The sequence below is a fragment of the Conger conger genome, chromosome 12 (assembly GCF_963514075.1).
Source record: "Conger conger chromosome 12, fConCon1.1, whole genome shotgun sequence".
NCBI lineage: Eukaryota > Metazoa > Chordata > Actinopteri > Anguilliformes > Congridae > Conger > Conger conger.
This window is the reverse complement of record NC_083771.1, coordinates 13,057,772-13,076,597: the sequence shown is the minus strand read 5'-3', so window position 1 is coordinate 13,076,597 and position 18,826 is coordinate 13,057,772. Positions and strand designations below refer to the sequence as shown.

The 18,826-nt window shown below is 47.9% G+C and overlaps 1 long non-coding RNA gene across 1 annotated transcript in view; it reads right to left on the bottom strand.

Moving 5' to 3' along the window:
- Window positions 1-14,809, bottom strand: part of LOC133105695 (uncharacterized) — a 54,090-nt gene extending 39,281 nt beyond the window's left edge. The window contains exon 1 of the long non-coding RNA XR_009703889.1: window positions 14,579-14,809. This is a non-coding gene — a long non-coding RNA (uncharacterized LOC133105695). The remainder of the gene's footprint in view (window positions 1-14,578) is intronic.
- Window positions 14,810-18,826: the final 4,017 nt, after the last annotated feature.

Genomic DNA, 18,826 nt, shown 5'->3' with positions numbered 1-18,826 from the left:
GGATGGCCAATACAAACACAGTGGGACGGCCAATACAAACACTGTGGAATGACCAACACAATCAGGGTGGAATAGCCAATACAAACACAGTGGGATGGCTAATACAAACATGGTGGAATAAGCCACTCTCAAGCTTCACCCTTTCACATGCCTGGGAAAGGGGGGTCTCTGCACAGTTCATCGCCAACGTTCTAATACGCTCATCCGCAGGATGAATTATTGATGAAAACATTTGCATGTCTCAATGCTGCCGCCCCGCTGCTCTCTGTGGGAGAGGGGAGAGATGGGAAATATGCTGTGCAGATTTAGGAAGCGTGAGAAGAAACTGGCATCCCAAACCAAACTGAGAGCAAAGGGAGGGGAAAAGGGGTTCATCAGAGTCTAATTCCACACCAAACACATATTTTTAATGTACATTGGGCAGCCCGTAGCCTAGTGGCTAAGGTACATGCCTGAGAGCTGGACGGTTGGTGGTTCAAGCCCCAGTGTAGCCACGATAAGCTCTTTACAGCCGTTGGGCCCTTGAGCAAGGCCTTTAACCCTGCATTGCTCCAGGCGGGATTGTCCCCTGCTTAGTCTAGTTCAACTGTAAGTCGTTTTGGATAAAAGTGTCAGCCAAATAACTGTGATGTAAAAAATATCTGTAATGTAACATCAGATACTAGAAAATTTGCTCACTTCACATATCCAGTCAAAGCACTGCGAGGCAGAACATTGCGAGTAGGTCTCAGATAAGAAGGAGCACTTTACAGCTACTGTAACACCATTTTATTTCTGCATAACTGTTTCTCAGCTTCTCTGTTGCTACCCACACACTGTGGGGGGAGGTCAGGTAACTGTAATTTGGCGCAATATGTTATTAATATTCGCCGTTATATTATTTCCCATTAGCCTCGGCTGTTTAAATGAAGACACCTGTGGCTCGTGTCTCCACAGAGGCGCTACATATGGCCAGGAGGTACACGTGTGTGCAGCAGGGCTGCCTCCTCAGCCTGTCCCTTCTCCCATTCACCACCGGTCTGGTTTTTTTTGTGCGTGGGCTGGTTACCAGGGCGACGGCTCCAGCGCCGGTGGCGTGATCGACGGAACCGTGCCAATCGTCGCTGGCCGTGTCCGTCTCCGTTCCCACGGGAAGCGACACCCACGGGGGCCCCAGCCCCCATCCCTGAAAAAGGAGCTTCCGCAGAAGCTCGCTCGCTCGCTCGCTGACGGGGGGACCGAGCCGGTTTCGCAACAGTGCGGTCTCCTAGCAACCAGCAGGTACGAACACGGAAGGGGGGGGGCGGGCGGGGGGTGCTCGGTGTTCCGTGGGGGAAAAGCCTCCCGTCGGCGGAATGAGATCCGAGCGGAACGAACGGCGACGGGGCGGGTAGCGCGGAGAAATCGGCCTCCTGACCGTAATCCGTCAACACTGATCCCGCTCACGGTGACTGAGGTGGCTGCAAGGGCCCCTGATCCCTTTGGAGGAGCCCGCTCAGCTGCAGCGAGCGGCAGGTCAAGTGCTCCGTAAAACTGGGCAGGTTGAGTGCCTCAGAGCCCCTGGCCACGGTCACCTCAATGAAACACACCGGCCCTTCAGAGAGAGAGATGGGCTTTCCTCTCGCTGGTAGTGCAGCAATATATGGAAGTGTACACCTACATATACAAACACACACACACACACACACATACACACAGGCACTTATCGGAAGGTGATACCCCGTGTACCATAGCCCTCAACTAGACCTGGCTCAATTACTTCATTATTTTGGATCCAAATGCTTTTGTGTGCTCAAATGATCTTCCCTAGAGCAATTGAGCCAACCAAGAGGGCCGCAAGGCAGGGTTTGCACTTCTGAGAGTATTTCAGAGGAAAAGCATTTGAATCCAAAACCGTCTATCCGAAGGTCGGCCCCCAACCACCCCACCGCCTCCCACAACTCCCTGGCCCCACTGGAGTGTGAAACCGGCCTGGTTCTCACAGCCGCAGGACGGGAATCACTCCTCCTTACATTCACTTCTGACCGGCTCCGGCCCAGCTCCTCGCACAACAACAACAGCTCTAACGCCGCCCTTCTGTGGCTTTAATTAGTCATAATCGTATTATTTGATTAGCGCTGCACTTGGGTGAATAGGGCCACAGGCTCAAAGTTCAGTAAACAACCAAATTACAGGCACTGGAAGACCTCACAGCAGCAGCCCTGAACACCGCCCCCCCCCCCCCCAACCGCCCCCGCCCCTCTTTACTGGGATGCTGTCACTGAACTGTCCTCATAAAAACAAGAGTCACCTTGGAGTCTGAAAGCAACAAGACACGTAAAAGCACATAAATTACCAAAAGTTCGATTCCACAATTGGCTGGCTGGCAACAGCTCAAGCAGCTGCCTAAATCAAATTTCAGAGCGGCGTTCTGGCGAGCGCGAGACAAGGTCAACGTATCCACTGTCTTCCGCCATGATGAGATCTAACAAAATGTCCCCATAAGTGAAATGTCCCCCCAAGTATGGGAATGCTGTAACATGGGCTCCACAGAGGGGTTCATTTACCCTCTGTCTGAAGACTGAAGTTATGACTTTGATAAACTCATGAAAGGGATATCATTCACTAGGTGGGAAAGGTGAAACTAAGAGGGGTGGAGTTACTGTTGATTGACAGCCACACAGGTAACAGTGACGTTTTTTAAACACCATTTTTCGGAAGGCCCAAAGTGTGTGTTGGGACTTGTTGGTGCACCCTCCTCTGAGAGCGGACGTGCCTCCAAACCCACTGTTCGTGTCAGCCGCCGCTTCTCATACCATGGTCCGCCATTTTGGCTATGAAATACACAAGACAGGGGAGAGTCCTTAAGGCTAATTTATGCTTCAGTGTCAACGTGCTGAAACATATCTGTGGTAAAAAAAGAAGAAGAAAGTTTTTACACTTTTGACATCAAGCTGACACTTTTAAGCATCAGTAGTAGGTGTCCTGTGGCTGCAGGTTTTTGTAAGGTCGCAGACACCCATCAGAAATGTTGGTTGACTGAAACCAAGACAAAAGGTTGCCATGGAAAGGATATTAGTTTCCTACTAGGCTACTTGCTTTTAAAAATGAAGACATTTCTGTTCTGCATACAGACATTTCATAGCTAGCTAGCGAAATGAGGAAAAGCCGGTTGCTATAGTAGCAAAGCGCACTGTCTCTGAACTATAAATGCAAAATGGCGTTGGGCAAAGACACTTTTGTCACAAGACACTTTGTCGCTGAAGCATAAATTAGCCTTAGATGCTCCAGACCTGTCACTGAGGGCTGGTGGTGAGCCCTGGGACAAGGACGTCCCGCGTTCTCGTGGGCAATCGTGCGTCGTGCTGCAGGTCCGGCCGCCTCGGCCCGGATCCCACGTCATACCGCGGGCTTCCCCCGCACACCGGAGCGGCGTCTTAACCAGACAAGTCGCCTCACAGCCCCGCTCCAATTTCCTCAGACAAATCAATTTGAAAACCTCTGTCTTAGAAGGTGCTTTCATGCCTGAGTGAAAACGACAGCCTTTTCGCACTCTGAGGAAATTTCACTTAGAAACCAATTTGAACGCAGCCACCGCGTGAAGAATGGCGGCCGGGGGTTGTGACGTAGGTGGGCCGGCGGCTGAACAGGTATCTGGGGCGGCGTCCCAAATCAAACACTACACACTACACACCACAGGGCGGCCTGTAGTGTAGTGGTGAAGGTAAATGACTGGGACACGCAAGGTCGGTGGTTCTAATCCCGGTATAGCCACAATAAGATCCGCACAGCTGTTGGGCCCTTGAGCAAGGCCCTTAACCTTGCATTGCTCCAGGGGAGGATTGTCTAAGTCTAATAACTGTACGTCGCTCTGGATAAGAGCGTCTGCCAAATGCCAATAATATAATGTAATGTAATGTAATGTACATACTATTTACAGTCAGTGATCACTATATTAGGTAGACCTGTACACCAGCTTGTTCATGCAAATATTTCATTAGCCAATCATGTGGCTGCAACTAAATGTCAGAATGGGGAAGAAATGTGATCAAAGGGACTTTGACCGTGAAATGATTGTTGGTGCCAGACAGGGTGGTTTGTATATCTCAGAAACTGTTGATCTCCTGGGATTTTCACGCACAGCATAGAACAAAATACATCCAGTGAGAAGCAGTTCTGCCACCAGAAACGCCTTGTTAATGAGAGGTCAGAGGAGAATGGCCAGAATGGTCAAAGACAGTAAAATAAATACTCAGGCATTACAACAGTGGTATGCAGAACAGCATCTCTGAACACTGTGTCAAACCTCTAAGTGTATAGGCTATTTGTGCAAGGAAAACTGAAAATTGATCCATTGATTTTAAGTATCCTCCGCGAAGCATAAAGGTAATACTCGCATTTGTATTCAGCTTTGGTTGGAACACCGCCCTCCTAGTTGCTTGGGTCGTGACCTAGCGCAATGCACTGTGGGAAACTCGTACCAGCATCTTGTCCAGTGTCCGCACTCTATGATATTTCACGGAATATAAGTGTGATGTCCGGGTAGTTTTAACACACTATTTTATGCTGCTATGGTTTTTGTCACACACATGATTTCAGATGCAGCCCATGTGTTCCAATCTGATCCGATCGTACCAGTAATCACACACCACCACCACCACCAGGTGACGCAACAGGAAATGAGGCGAATCCCAATGCAGTCACCAGTGATGATTCTGGGCTAATCTTTAGCAACAGAGCTCTGGCTCCTCCTGGCGTTTCAGATCCTAATGTTGGAGAGGCTTTTAGACCCCGCCGAGGGGCGTCCACCTGTGCCACAGGTGCGCTCGGTGGACGATTACGGAGGATTATAGGCCTGCTGCCTGCCCCTGCAGAGTGGGTTTTCTACCCATCACTGTTCTGGTAGAAGACGTGCTCTTCCCGCACCAGCAAACAGGGTACACCCACGTCCCTCTGCGGGAGCTAATTTCGAGAAAAGTCTCTATGTTGCGCACAGTCTCCACAGCCTTGTTAGAGATTCAGCTGAGGTGGGGGGGGCAGTGGATTTAAAATGACCAATACATCATACATCTACAGAACCTGCTGTGCAGGAGCGTGATGCTGCTTGTGCGACATTTATCTCCCGACATAACTGCCACAGCGATGATGGAGGCCTCAAACAGTCACTGCATCTCGGGTGGACGGCGCTGAATCACGAGCCTGGCGGAAATATTGGAAAGGACAGCTGAAGTTCACCGTGGAGAACCGGAGCGATGCCTTCGCTGAAGCCAGCACTACCGCACGGAAGGAACAAACCCAACCTAGCCAACCAATCAAACCTGTCGCTCGTTTTCCTTTCTTCATCTGGCAGACGCGGCCATCTGGACTCACGTGCATGGCGTGCATGTTTACATACGACCCGTTTAAGCTGCTCCACGTTCACTGAAGCTGCTCAGGTTACGTACCATAAGGTGCAACAGCTGTGACAGCCAGACCACATACCACTGTCTCCCAAACCCACTGACAGCCAGACAAACCCACTGTCTCCCAAACCCACTGACAGCCAGACAAACCCACTGTTTCCCAAACCCACTGACAGACAGACAAACCCACTGTCTCCCAAACCCACTGACAGCCAGACAAACCCACTGACAGCCAGACAAACCCACTGTCTCCCAAACCCACTGACAGCCAGACAAACCCACTGTCTCTGAGTGACCAGCCCAGTTCTCAAGACATCATACTACTGCCACCCTTCATTTAGCTATTTTTGGTGTTTTTTGCCCTCTTAGTTATTTTTCTCTTGTTTGTTTGTGCTTTATGACACCTCTTAAAATTGATAACAAATTTGTTCACAAAAGTGAAATATCAGAAAAGCATTTGCAATGGACGTTAATCATCCTTTAAACATAAAATACCAACAGTTCTTGGACTCGTGAAAGCATTCACACTCTCTGCTCCATAAACATGCAAACTCCCTGCTCCATAAACATGGACACTCTCTACTCCATAAGCATGCACACTCTCTGCTCCATAAGCATGCACACTCCCTGCTCCATAAGCATGCACACTCCTTGCTCCATAAACATGGACACTCTCTACTCCATAAGCATGCACACTCTCTGATCCATAAGCAGGCACACTCCCTGCTCCATAAACACGCACACTCTCTGCTCCCTAATCATGCATACTCTCTACTCCATAAGCATGCACACTCTCTGCTCCATAAGCATGCACACTCCCTGCTCCATAAGCATGCACACTCCTTGCTCCATAAACATGCACACGCCCTGCTCCAAAAGCATGCACACGCCCTGCTCCATAAGCATGCACACTCCCTGCTCCATAAGCATGCACACTCCCCTGCTCCATAAACACACACACTCCCTGCTCCATAAGCATGCACACTCTCTACTCCATAAGCATGCACACTCCCTGCTCCATAAGCATGCACAATCCCCTGCTCCATAAACACACACACTCCCTGCTCCATAAGCATGCACACTCTCTGCACCATAAGCATGCACACGCCCTGCTCCATAAGCATGCACACGCCCTGCTCCATAAACACGCACACGCCATGCTCCATAAACATGCACACTCTCTGCTCCATAAGCATGCACACGCCCCTGCTCCATAAGCATGCACACTCCCCTGCTCCATAAGCATGCACACTCCCCTGCTCCATAAGCATGCACACTCCCCTGCTCCATAAGCATGCACACTCCCTGCTCCATAGGGTGCAGAAATCAAGGCTGTGAGTCATTGCTTGGCCGAAACGGGAAGGTAGGTGGCACAGGCTTCAGCAAGGTGGCCCTGTTCCTGGCAGCGGACACGCAGAGCCTGGGCGTTATCTATGCCGCGCCTCCCTTCGCAAAAACAATTGAACGACATTGGAGAATCTAACCGGGCACAGCCCCGGTGCGGCTAATTGCAGATTTGAATGGCTAATCTATCTGCGGCTTTCTAAGCCTCCTGCGATCGGCGGCAGCCGCCGGATTAGCCGGCGCATGGCTCTCTCTGGGCCACGCAGAAGGAGCAGATAACGCGTTTCTGTACCAAGCTCAATCAGCAGCTGCTCTCTGTTCCTCCTCAAAGGAGCCAATAGCAAATAGGCGATGAGCAACAGATAACAGATACAGGACCTTGGAAAGCAACATAACAGCTATCTGACTCATGTAAGGCTAATTCACACACACACACACGCACAACTGGACTATATGTCTGCGCGTGCAAAAGTGCAGTTTTCACTTGAACGATTCTGTATGGAGGGATGGTTGATGTTGCCCCCAATATGTTCAGCAGTCCCATAGCATGCTACAGAAGATGACTCTGAGTGTTATCCCTACAAAGAGAAGGTGCACAAAGAGGGGTGTCAATTAACTTATTTGGATAAAAGGTCCCTTGAGCTAGGGTCAATAGGCTGGCTCAAGGGCCCAACATTCTGGATGGAGGCTGTACAGGCTGTACACTAGCCACTAGGCTACAGGCTGCCCCCTAAACATGTAAATGACACATTTTACTTTTATTCAGAAAAGTGTGGTTATGGTTATGATATGAATACTTGTAATATCCAGGGCTTTCAGCTAGCACAAGAAGAGACCACTCCTGTCTTACCCAGGGCTTTCAGCTGGCACAAGAAGAGACCATTCACTCCCTTACCCAGGGCTTTCAGCTAGCACAAGAAGAGACCACTCACTCCCTTACCCAGGGCTTTCAGCTAGCACAAGAAGAGACCACTCACTCCCTTACCCAGGGCTTTCAGCTAGCACAAGAAGAGACCACTCCTCTCTTACCCAGGGCTTTCAGCTGGCACAAGAAGAGACCACTCACTCCCTTACCCAGGGCTTTCAGCTAGCACAAGAAGAGACCACTCCTGTCTTACCCAGGGCTTTCAGCTGGCACAAGAAGAGACCACTCCTGTCTTACCCAGCGCTTTCAGCTAGCACAAGAAGAGACCACTCCTGTCTTACCCAGGGCTTTCAGCTGGCACAAGAAGAGACCACTCCTGTCTTACCCAGCGCTTTCAGCTAGCACAAGAAGAGACCACTCACTCCCTTACCCAGGGCTTTCAGCTAGCACAAGAAGAGACCACTCCTCTCTTACCCAGGGCTTTCAGCTGGCACAAGAAGAGACCACTCACTCCCTTACCCAGGGCTTTCAGCTAGCACAAGAAGAGACCACTCCTGTCTTACCCAGGGCTTTCAGCTGGCACAAGAAGAGACCACTCCTGTCTTACCCAGCGCTTTCAGCTAGCACAAGAAGAGACCACTCCTGTCTTACCCAGCCCTTTCAGCTAGCACAAGAAGAGACCACTCCTGTCTTACCCAGCGCTTTCAGCTAGCACTAGAGCAAGAAGAGGGCTAAATACCTCGTACAATCAAAATCATGTTATATATATAACTAATCTATGAAAACAAACAAAATGTTATTAAGCCAATTTTACTGGGTCAATTGCAGCTTGCTTAGCTGGAATTTAAACCTCAGGCTTAAACCTCTACACCACAGGACTGTGAAAATCTGTGAAATAAGGATTAGCTGTTCCAGTTGTAATGCATTTCTGTGGTAGAAGGATTTAAACCAGAGGTTTAAATTCCAGCCAAATATACTGCAATTGCCTTATACAGTTTGAAATCCTGAAACCAACAAATTTAATATACCCACCATACACAAGGATGTAGTGTTGGTCATTTTAAAACTTGCAAGATAATTTCGAAATTTTGATGGAACTTTCATTTCAACCAATCTGCAGTGTGTCTAGTGAAACAATTTGGAAGCAGATATCAATATAGATATACAAACCTCCATCAACACTTAAGTTTGGAAATACTATATTTTACTTCAAATGGAAACTTCATTATTCTATATATAAATGTAAGCATACATCCCATATATCGTGGCTATCATGGCCACAAAATGTATTGTACTTCAATTGCAGTAAAACAATGCATCGCACAGGGTCTTTTAAGGAAAGCATACCGGACAACATTAAAGTCAGTGAGCAGGCTGAGAGATGACTCATAAGGACGCAAAAGCTTGCTGTCCTTTGGCATCATTAATTTTTAAAAATGGTCACAAAAAAACCTCATCTGCTTTGACAACCTGACCTTGCTCTGTCCTTCAACAGTTTTTCCCCCTCTCTTCAGCTGAAGTGCACTTTGTTTTATTTCCTGGAGACGTGACAAGCAGGGAAATCGACATTAACCTGTTGAACCGGGCCACTTTTAGCATCTGCAAGAACCTAGCTCACGCTAGGTTTTTAAACAGCTGGTAGCTGGTTGACAAGCTCAGACAAGCTCCCAGCACTAGCTGGTTGACCAGCTCATACCAAGCTTTATGACCAGCTTGGCCAGCTCAATTACATTGGCATAGCGGTGAGGTTATAAGTCTCCACTTGTCTGCCCACATCTGCCCATGTCCTCTTTTACCATCTTTTTTGCAACTGCCTTCCTTTTTCTCTGCTGTCCTTTTATCTTTTGGCTTGTGCCGGTGTTATAAATTCCTCTCAGTCCAAAAATGGGACCAACGATTAAAGATTATTGAAAATGAAAAGAAGGAAATGGCCAACAGGCCACTACTGCAGCACTACAGGTCTATATGAGACTAAGCTCATGTAGTGAGGATGAATAGTATTTGTGTAGTAGCTTTCATGACCTGAATGTTGTTCTTTTTCTTTTGCCTTTTACAGATATTAGCCAGTATTTTTTTCACACAGAGAGTGGGCAGTGTGAAACAGCTTACCAGGACATGTAGTGGAGGAAGAAACACTCAGGGATTTCAATACCAGGCTTGATAAGGTGCTAGATACTAACTGAGCTGTTAGGCAAACGAAGCAGTAGGCAGTTTTGTGGTAGGAAAAGGCAAGCATTGCTGGGCTGACTGGCCTGTTCCCTCATTATGTTATGTTTTGTTTTGTTAGACCCTCTTAGCCAGAGCAGGTTACATTCTTGTACAGACATCCATGTATACAGCGGGTTATTTGCTGAGGAAATCGAGTTGAAGTTCCCTACTCAAGGCTGCACTGAAGGCCCCGCCCATCAAGTGAAGTCATGTACAGTGAACGACTCCAGTATGATAACATCATCGCATGACATTACATTATTTAGGTGAGGCCAAAGCAACTTACATATCTTTAGCTTTTCATATCATCCTGGAGCTTTCCATTTGTGTTCCATACTGATTCAAGTAAAATAATTTCCATTTTGGGAGAACTATGCATATTCTAGGGTCTGCTATTTTTTGGAGCTGTTTGTAAAATGATTTCCCACGTGACATGACGTATGTTTTTGCATAATTATTGGATGGCACTGCTCAATGGTAATACAGAGAGCTGACCACAGGAAGGGGGAATTGGGCTCTGTTCATTCCAAAAACCCTATATGTCACTGCTCTTCGCAAACATTTTGTGAGCATTTTAGATACTAAAACCAGGAAGAGAACACTGATACGTGTGGGCCTTGAACCCCATAATGGTTTCAACTACTTCATATGAACCAATCAGAAGACTTCACTCCACATCAAAGAACAGATTCTGTTAAAGCAGCAATCCACAGATGGCATGCGATGGCTCTGCCCATTTATAGGTTTCAGGAGGCCTTTCTCTCTTTCTCTACTCCTATATCCTCCAACCCTCTAACCAGGACCTCTAAACCACTCCTGTATCCTCCTATCCTCCAACCAGGACCCCTAAACCACCCAAATATCATCCTATTCCCCAACCAGGACCCCTAAACCACTCCCATATCCTCCTACCCTCCAACCAGGACCCCTAAACCACTCCCACATCCTCCTATCCTCCAACCAGGACCCCTAAACATGCGATGGCTCTGCCCATTTATAGGGTTCAGGAGGCCTTTCTCTCTTTCTCTCCTCCTATATCCTCCTACCCTCCAACCAGGACCTCTAAACCACTCCTGTATCCTCCTATCCTCCAACCAGGACCCCTAAACCACCCCCATATCATCCTATTCCCCAACCAGGACCCCTAAACCACTCCTATATCCTCCTACCCTCCAACCAGGACACCTAAACCACTCCCATACCCTCCAACCAGGACCCCTAAACCACTCCTATATCCTCCAACCAGGACCCCTAAACCACTCCTGTATCCTCCTACCCTCCAACCAGGACCCCTAAACCACTTCCATATCCTCCAACCAGGACCCCTAAACCACTCCTATATCCTCCTAACCTCCAACCAGGACCCCTAAACCACTCCTATATCCTCCTAACCTCCAACCAGGACCCCTAAACCACTCCTATATCCTCCTACCCTCCAACCAGGACCCCTAAACCACTCCTATATCCTCCTACCCTCCAACCAGGACCCCTAAACCACTCCTATATCCTCCTACCCTCCAACCAGGACCCCTAAACCACTTCCATATCCTCCTACCCTCCAACCAGGACCCCTAAACCACTCCCATATCCTCCTAACCTCCAACCAGGACCCCTAAACCACTCCTATATCCGCCTAACCTCCAACCAGGACCCCTAAACCACTCCTATATCCTCCTACCCTCCAACCAGGACCCCTAAACCACTCCTATATCCTCCTAACCTCCAACCGAGAAAGTTATAAAAATCAATAAGAGCCGATCCCGTGCCACTTGTGACGGGCGTTTGATCTCCAGAGGAGCAGCGAGTAGCTGTGAACTCATTGATCCGAGCGTCGGAGGGAACGCGCGTCCTTGCGCTAATTGCGGAGGGGGGGTCGGTCCCGAGCTCCGCGGAAGGTAGGGTGAGATCAGTCGACAGCCAGACGGCACTGGCTGGCTGCACGAATCGACATGGCTGCCAAGAACGCTATCGGAAGGCGCGCGTCCAATTAACCGGCAGCAAGGGAGGGAGGGAGGGAGGAAGGGCAGGCCGGGAGAGACAACAGACCAGACTGACAGCATCGCTGCTGAGTCACCCTGTTTGAGAGTTCCTGCATCCTGCTGTTACACATATATGAATACATCATATGTATCATTACATTTAGTAGTAGACATAATACCACACATGAACAATAGCATATTATTATTATTATTATTAGTAGTAGTAGTAGTAGTAGTAGTAGTAGTAGTAGTGGGATAATAACATGTCATTGTCAGCAGTAGTAGTATTAATTCTAGTTGTACAGCATTGTTCTTGTTCTCAGTGTACTACACTGAATGTGTGACTGATAATTTTTTGTATTTGAGTAAAAAAAAGAGCAGCATTCTTCAATACCGGCCGAGATCGAAGGGGTGACCCACATGCACACACATGCGTCTATTGGAGATGTTCAGAACATCATGTCGACTGAAGAGCGTGGGTGTGGTCACTGTGCGGACGTGGAGATATTCTGGTTTTATGTCTCATGACTAACTTGCTCTAAAATGACTAACCATTTTTCTGACCATGGATTGTAAAAATGGTCGTAACATCCAGATTCACTGGTGGAATATGAATATATAATTCACACTGATAGAATATTTACTATCCTCTACTTTGTTCCGCTTTTGCCTTTCTCCTTCCTATGTGTAAAAGTCGTCGTTGATCAATGTGTCACTTACAAATACCACCTATTGACCGCCAATGTTCATTGAATAGCTGCGGACAAAAGCGCAGCTAAGGTCCCTCTCGAAAAAAAAAAAAAAGTCCTGGATGAGCACGCGGTCAGGCTTTCCACGGATTGGCCTCCTGAGAGCTCGTCTCAGGGTTTGAGTGTTAAACAGCAGTTTCCTTTCCCGAACGCGGTGTGTCCCGGAGAGGCATGAAAGGACGCAAACATCACAGCGCAAACACGCCGAGTTTGAGAAAATCCCCACGGCTTCGCAGCTAATGGATGCACGATTTTCAAGGAATTCCTCCAATGTTGACACATTTGGCTTCTCCCTGTCCTACTTAAGTCCTCATTAAAACACGGAAACCATTAAATGTTACTGTGGTGACGCGGCAACTCAGCGTCCCAAGCCACAACACCTGCCTCTAGTTATTTAAATAAGTATGTTTCGTAAGTTATCATTGTTATTTCAACTTTATGACTGCTCCATCATTTCAATTCCAACCAAGATACGGAATTTTGTACAAAGCCTCGAAACTCACGCGGCTGATCAGTGAGTTAAGTCTTCCGGTATCTTCTTCCATAGCTACCAGAATGGCTCCTCTCAGGGATTTGGAGTCCATGTCACGCATTCGTCAAATTAGTAGGCTAGAGTAGAATCGGAAGTAATGACACAACGTCTGATAAAGGGGGTGCATAATCTTTGGAAGCCGGCTTTTAATTTCTCTATAAATGTACTTTTATGTACATTAAATATCACCTAATCCACTGTCCTTTATTAAGAATATTTTATATTTGTATTGCTTTCGTATTGTATTTGGATTGTAGTTTTACTTGTATTATGTTTTGTTGGAAAGCATGTGTGAGAACCACACTAATAATAATCATCATCGCTGTCATTGTCGAAAGCCTAGAAAACCTTTTGAATATTTCCCATATTCCATTGTTTATCTTATCGAGACATTTTCTTAATGCTGAGCAGAAACAAAAAAATGAATCTCAGAATACCGGTTCATGCACTCGAAGCACAAACCATCCTGGTCATAGTATTGATCGTGTTCCTACAATAGGCTCTCAGGACTGTGGCGGAAAATTGCAGTCAATCAAATTTCCTGGCAGACAGCCAATCAGCCAGCTCACCTTCCAACCAACCAATCAGCTGGTCAACCAGCCAGTCAAACAGCCTGTCACCTTGCCAGTCACCTAAAAAGATTTCTAGGCCCTACAATTCTCATTCTACCGCATCTGTTTGCACGCGACCTGGACGAAATGGTTTCTTCCCTTTGCCACAGCCAATTTCCTGACCTGTTCCTCCAACCACAGATAGCAATGTGGGGTGCTTCTATACCCTCCGTACAAGTTGCCATAGTGATAGTATACTTTCCCCACATAATAAAACAGACTGCCCACACGATCAATGTCACGATCAACCGGATATCTGATAGTTGCTCATGTTACAATGTTGCTGTCTTATTGGTCACAGGCAACGCAGTATCACTGGTGTTTGCCTGGGTTTAAAATCTCACACACCTGTTTCTGGGATCTCACTCACAAACACCCACCATGGAGACACTCGCCACCGATGGCATCCCCCCGTTTCGCCACGGACGACCTTGAGCCCAGACGATCGTCGTCCGTGGTACCCCTCCGCCTCCGTCTCACTCTCCCTCCCTCCCTTTTTCTCGCTTCTGCCGGCTCCCTTCTTTCGCCTTATCTTCCCTACCCCTCACTTCCACGCTCCCTCTCTCATTCTCCCCCTCTTCTCCCGTCAGATGACAGAACTATCGCGAAATATGATGCCCGGGCAAAGCCCGGACCTGGTTGTAAGCAAGCGTCTGACACGCTCCCCTCCTGACACACACACACACACATACACACACACGCTCGCTCTCTCTTAGGCTCCACGAGCCGATCCCAGCCCCCGTCTCTCTCTCTCCCCAGCCCAGGCTGAGCTCTCCTCTGCCGGGGGACAGCCTCGGGGGAAGCGGGGGTGGGGTGGAGGGAAGCATTCCGTCAGCGTCTTCCACACGCGCGGCGCATATGCGCACACACACACACGTGCACACACACACATGCACGCACACACCGCCTGTAGCGTAGGCTGCACTGTACCTTGTGTAGCTCTTCCTGTTCCCCGGCACAGCGTGTAGCCTCCTGCTGCAGAGATTCAGGATGCCGGCAGGCTAGGCTGGAGTAGCATCACGTCTGTCTACTGCTGTATGTGTGTGTGTGTGTGTGTGCGCGTGTGTGTGTGTGCATGTGTGTGTGTGTGTGTGTGTGTGTGTGTGTGTGTGCGTAAGTGTCCGTTTAGGAGATTAGCGGCTGCAGTGAGAGGCAGCTCGGCCGGGCGTCTGAGAGACAGAGAGAGCGCATCACTCAGAGCTCAGGGGAGGACCCAAGCTCCAGCGTGTACACACCCACACTCCTCTCTCTCTCTCCCTCTCTCTCTCACGCACCCACACTCCTCTCTCTCTCTCTCCCTCTCTCTCTCTCACACCCACACTCTTCTCTCTCTCTCTCCCTCTCACACCCACTCCTCTCTCTCCCTCTCTCTCTCCCTCTCTCACAACCACACTTCTCTCTCTCCCTCTCTCTCACACACCCACACTCCTCTCTCTCCCTCTCTCACATACCCACACTGCTCTCTCCCTCTCTCTCTCTCACACCCACACTCTTCTCTCTCCCTCTCACACACCCACTCCTCTCCCTCTCACACACCCACACTCCTCTCTCCCTCTCTCACACACACCCACACTCCTCTCTCTCCCTCTCTCACACCCACACTCCTCTCTCCCTCTCTCTCACACACCCACACTCCTCTCTCTCCCTCTCTCTCACACACCCACACTCCTCTCTCTCTCCCTTTCTCTCACACACCCACTCCTCTACCTCTCACACACCCACACTCCTCTCTCTCCCGCTCTCTCTCTCACACCCACACTCCTCTCTCTCTCACACACACACCCACTCCTTTCTCTCTCACACACACCCACTCCTTTCTCACACCCACACTCCTCTCCCTTTCACACTCACACTCCTCTCTCCTTCTCTCACACTCACACTCCTGTCTCCCTCTCTCACACTCACACACCCACACTCCTCACTCTCTGTCACACAGACACACATACCCTCACACCCACGTCTTCTCTCTCACACTCACACACACATTTTGTTTACACTGTCCTGCATGCAGTGGTATACGTTTACATCTCCAAACGCACAGCTACAAATTTTCTCTTTCCCACACATGCAAGAATGCACACTCACATACACACACCTGCTTTATCTAGAAATGTGTTTCAGTTGTCTTATTTATTTATGTTTTTATGCCTTTTGACAGCTGTTGGAGAATCTCACACATCAGCACATTTGCAAGCCGTTTCTCATCCTCACATGCAGATATACAAGCACACATTTTTAATCTACTCCTACACCTCCCACATATTTAACATTCTCATTCTCTCACACACACACACACACACACACACGCATGCGTACACACGCACACACGTACATGCACGCATACACACATGGGCACACACACACACATATATATGCACGCACACGCACATACACGCACATACACGCACACACGTACAGACTCAAGACCAAATCCACCATCCAGTTGGATGTTGCCAAATCGAACCAATCGACTACACATACCCCCCCGTCTGCGTCCAATCAGAGATTGAGACCTGGAGTGCAGAGGGGCATTAAAAGGAGCTTGCTTGGGCAGGGCACTCGGTGGGGGGCCAGGGGACGAAGGAAGAAGAAAAAAAAAAAAAGAAACACAGTACTCGTGTGATAATTTCCTCCGCTCTGTTGCCTAGCAACTGCTGCTGCTCCTCCAGTGTTCCCGCTCTACGGTCCAGGGTCTGAGGCACTGCACACAGAAATGACATCACCTCCACACCCGCCGAGCGGCAAAACAAAACCGCGCAGCACTGCGTTACTGTGGGGTACCCGATTGGTCAAGAGGTTGGAAAGGCCTCTCCCCCTTAAAATGAGATTTAAAACAAGTAGCAAATCAAGACCATTGAATTATAAGGTTCTAACTGACATGTTTGACAAAAATTAGTGTCATAAATATGTTGTTTATATGGCACTAAATATACACTCAGTGAGCAATTTATTACATATGTACACCAGCTTGTTCATGCAAATTTCATCAGCCAATCATGTCGCAGCAACTATAAGCATAAAAGCATACAGACGTGGTCAAGAGGTTCAGTTGTTGTTCAGACCAAATGTCAGAACTGGGAATAAATGTGATCTAAGTGACTTTGACCATGGAATGATTGTTGGTGCCAGACAGGGTGGTTTGAATATCTCAGAAACTGCTTATCTCCTGTGATTTTCAAGCACAACAGTCTATGGAGTTTGCAGAGAATTATAAATATCCAGTGAGCAGCAGTTCTGTGGGCAAAAAATGTGTTGTTAATGAGATAGGTCAGAGGAGAAGGGCCAGACTGGTCAAAGACTGGTCAAAGCTGACAGTAATGCAAATAACCACACATTACAAGTTTTATGCAGAAGAGCATCTCTGAGTACACAATGTGTCAAACTAAGTGGATAGGCTACTGCAGCAGAAGACCAATAAGTCTAAAAAAACGTCTTAATAAATACCTAATAAGGTGCTTACTGAGCGTATATGTGACATATTAAACAAAAATATGGTTTAAAAAGGTTGTATCTGCTTGGAACCCTTTCACTTATCTTTGAAGCTCAATATCTCAAAACCATGCAGAATCCAGATAGAACCTAATAATTCCAAGGTCACAAAATACTTACCTATCCTAGAGAACACATCCAATTAAACTGCTATACATGGGCATGTGTGGTTTGCCACAGACTAGCTCCCTGCTCAATATGGTTTAGCTGGATGACCAGTTGCCAGCTCGATATTACATTACGTGTTATTTAGCTGACGATTTTATTTTATCCAAATTGACTTACAGTTGATTCGACTACGCAGGGGACAAACCCCCCCTTAAGGGCCTTGCTCAAGGGCCCAACAGCAGTGCGGATCTTATTGTGGCTACACCGAGGATTGAACCACTAACCTCCGGGTCCCAGGCATGTACATTAACCACTAGGCTACCAGCTGCCCACAACATAGTGTGATATATCCATATCCAGCTAGACCAGCTTATGACCAGCTCATACTCAGCTAGACCAGCTTATGACCAGCTCATACTCAGCTAGACCAGCTTTATGACCAGTTTGGCCATGCTGGTTGACCAGCTCATACCCAGCTAGACCAGCTTATGGCCAGTTTGGCCATGCTGGTTGACCAGCTCATACCCAGCTAGACCAGCTTATGAACAGTTTGGCCATGCTGGTTGACCAGCTCATACCCAGCTAGACCAGCTTATGACCAGTTTGGCCATGCTGGTTGACCAGCTCATACCCAGCTAGACCAGCTTATGACCAGATTGGCCATGCTCGTTGACCAGCTCATACCCAGCTAGACCAGCTTAATGACCAGCTCATACCCAGCTAGACCAGCTTATGACCAGCTTGGACATGCTGGTTGACCAGCTCATACCCAGCTAGACCAGCTTCATGACCAGCTCATACCCAGCTAGACCAGCTTAATGACCAGTCTGGCCATGCTGGTTGACCAGCTCATACCCAGCTAGACCAGTGTATGACCAGCTCCATTTCCAAGCTGATTTTACAGCAGGGCTCCATCACAGTTTCTGCTGCAGGCAAAGGATGACTCACCTCCAGGTTCTGCATTCAAGTGGTCCTCTCGAACCAAATACGCAGAACACCATAAAAGTGCAAACAGACTTTCAGGGTGTTTACGGAGCATGAAAGGAATCAACAGGAGCTTAAAAGACAAGTAATATCATAAATTAGTTTATTAATTTTGTATCAGTGAGGTAATTTGTATCACAGTGTAAACACCATTCTTAAAAGGGGATCTGTGCCTAATGAGATTTAATATAAAACACAATGGTCTAAAACCACTCTGGCACAATATATCACATATTCATAGTTCCATAAGCTACGGCCAATGTGCAGGTTCCTGTTGGTAGTGGGACAGGTGTTTAAGGCACTTTAATGCACTTGTAAATAACAATGACAAACAATATCCCCACATGTACAAAAAAAACATTTTAATCACAGAGAAAAGAGTAGAAAGAAAGTACGTAATGACATATCAACCCCTATAAACTCCCTGAACCAATGAGAGAGGTACAGTAGGCCTCTTATCCAGGCACATCCAATCGGGCTCAGCTTCATTACGTGCAAGACAAGTACAATTCATAACAGCCAGCGCTCATCAGTTCCACAAACCCAAAATGGATGCAGGGCAATTTGATTCAATGCAACATTAGGACTCATACACAC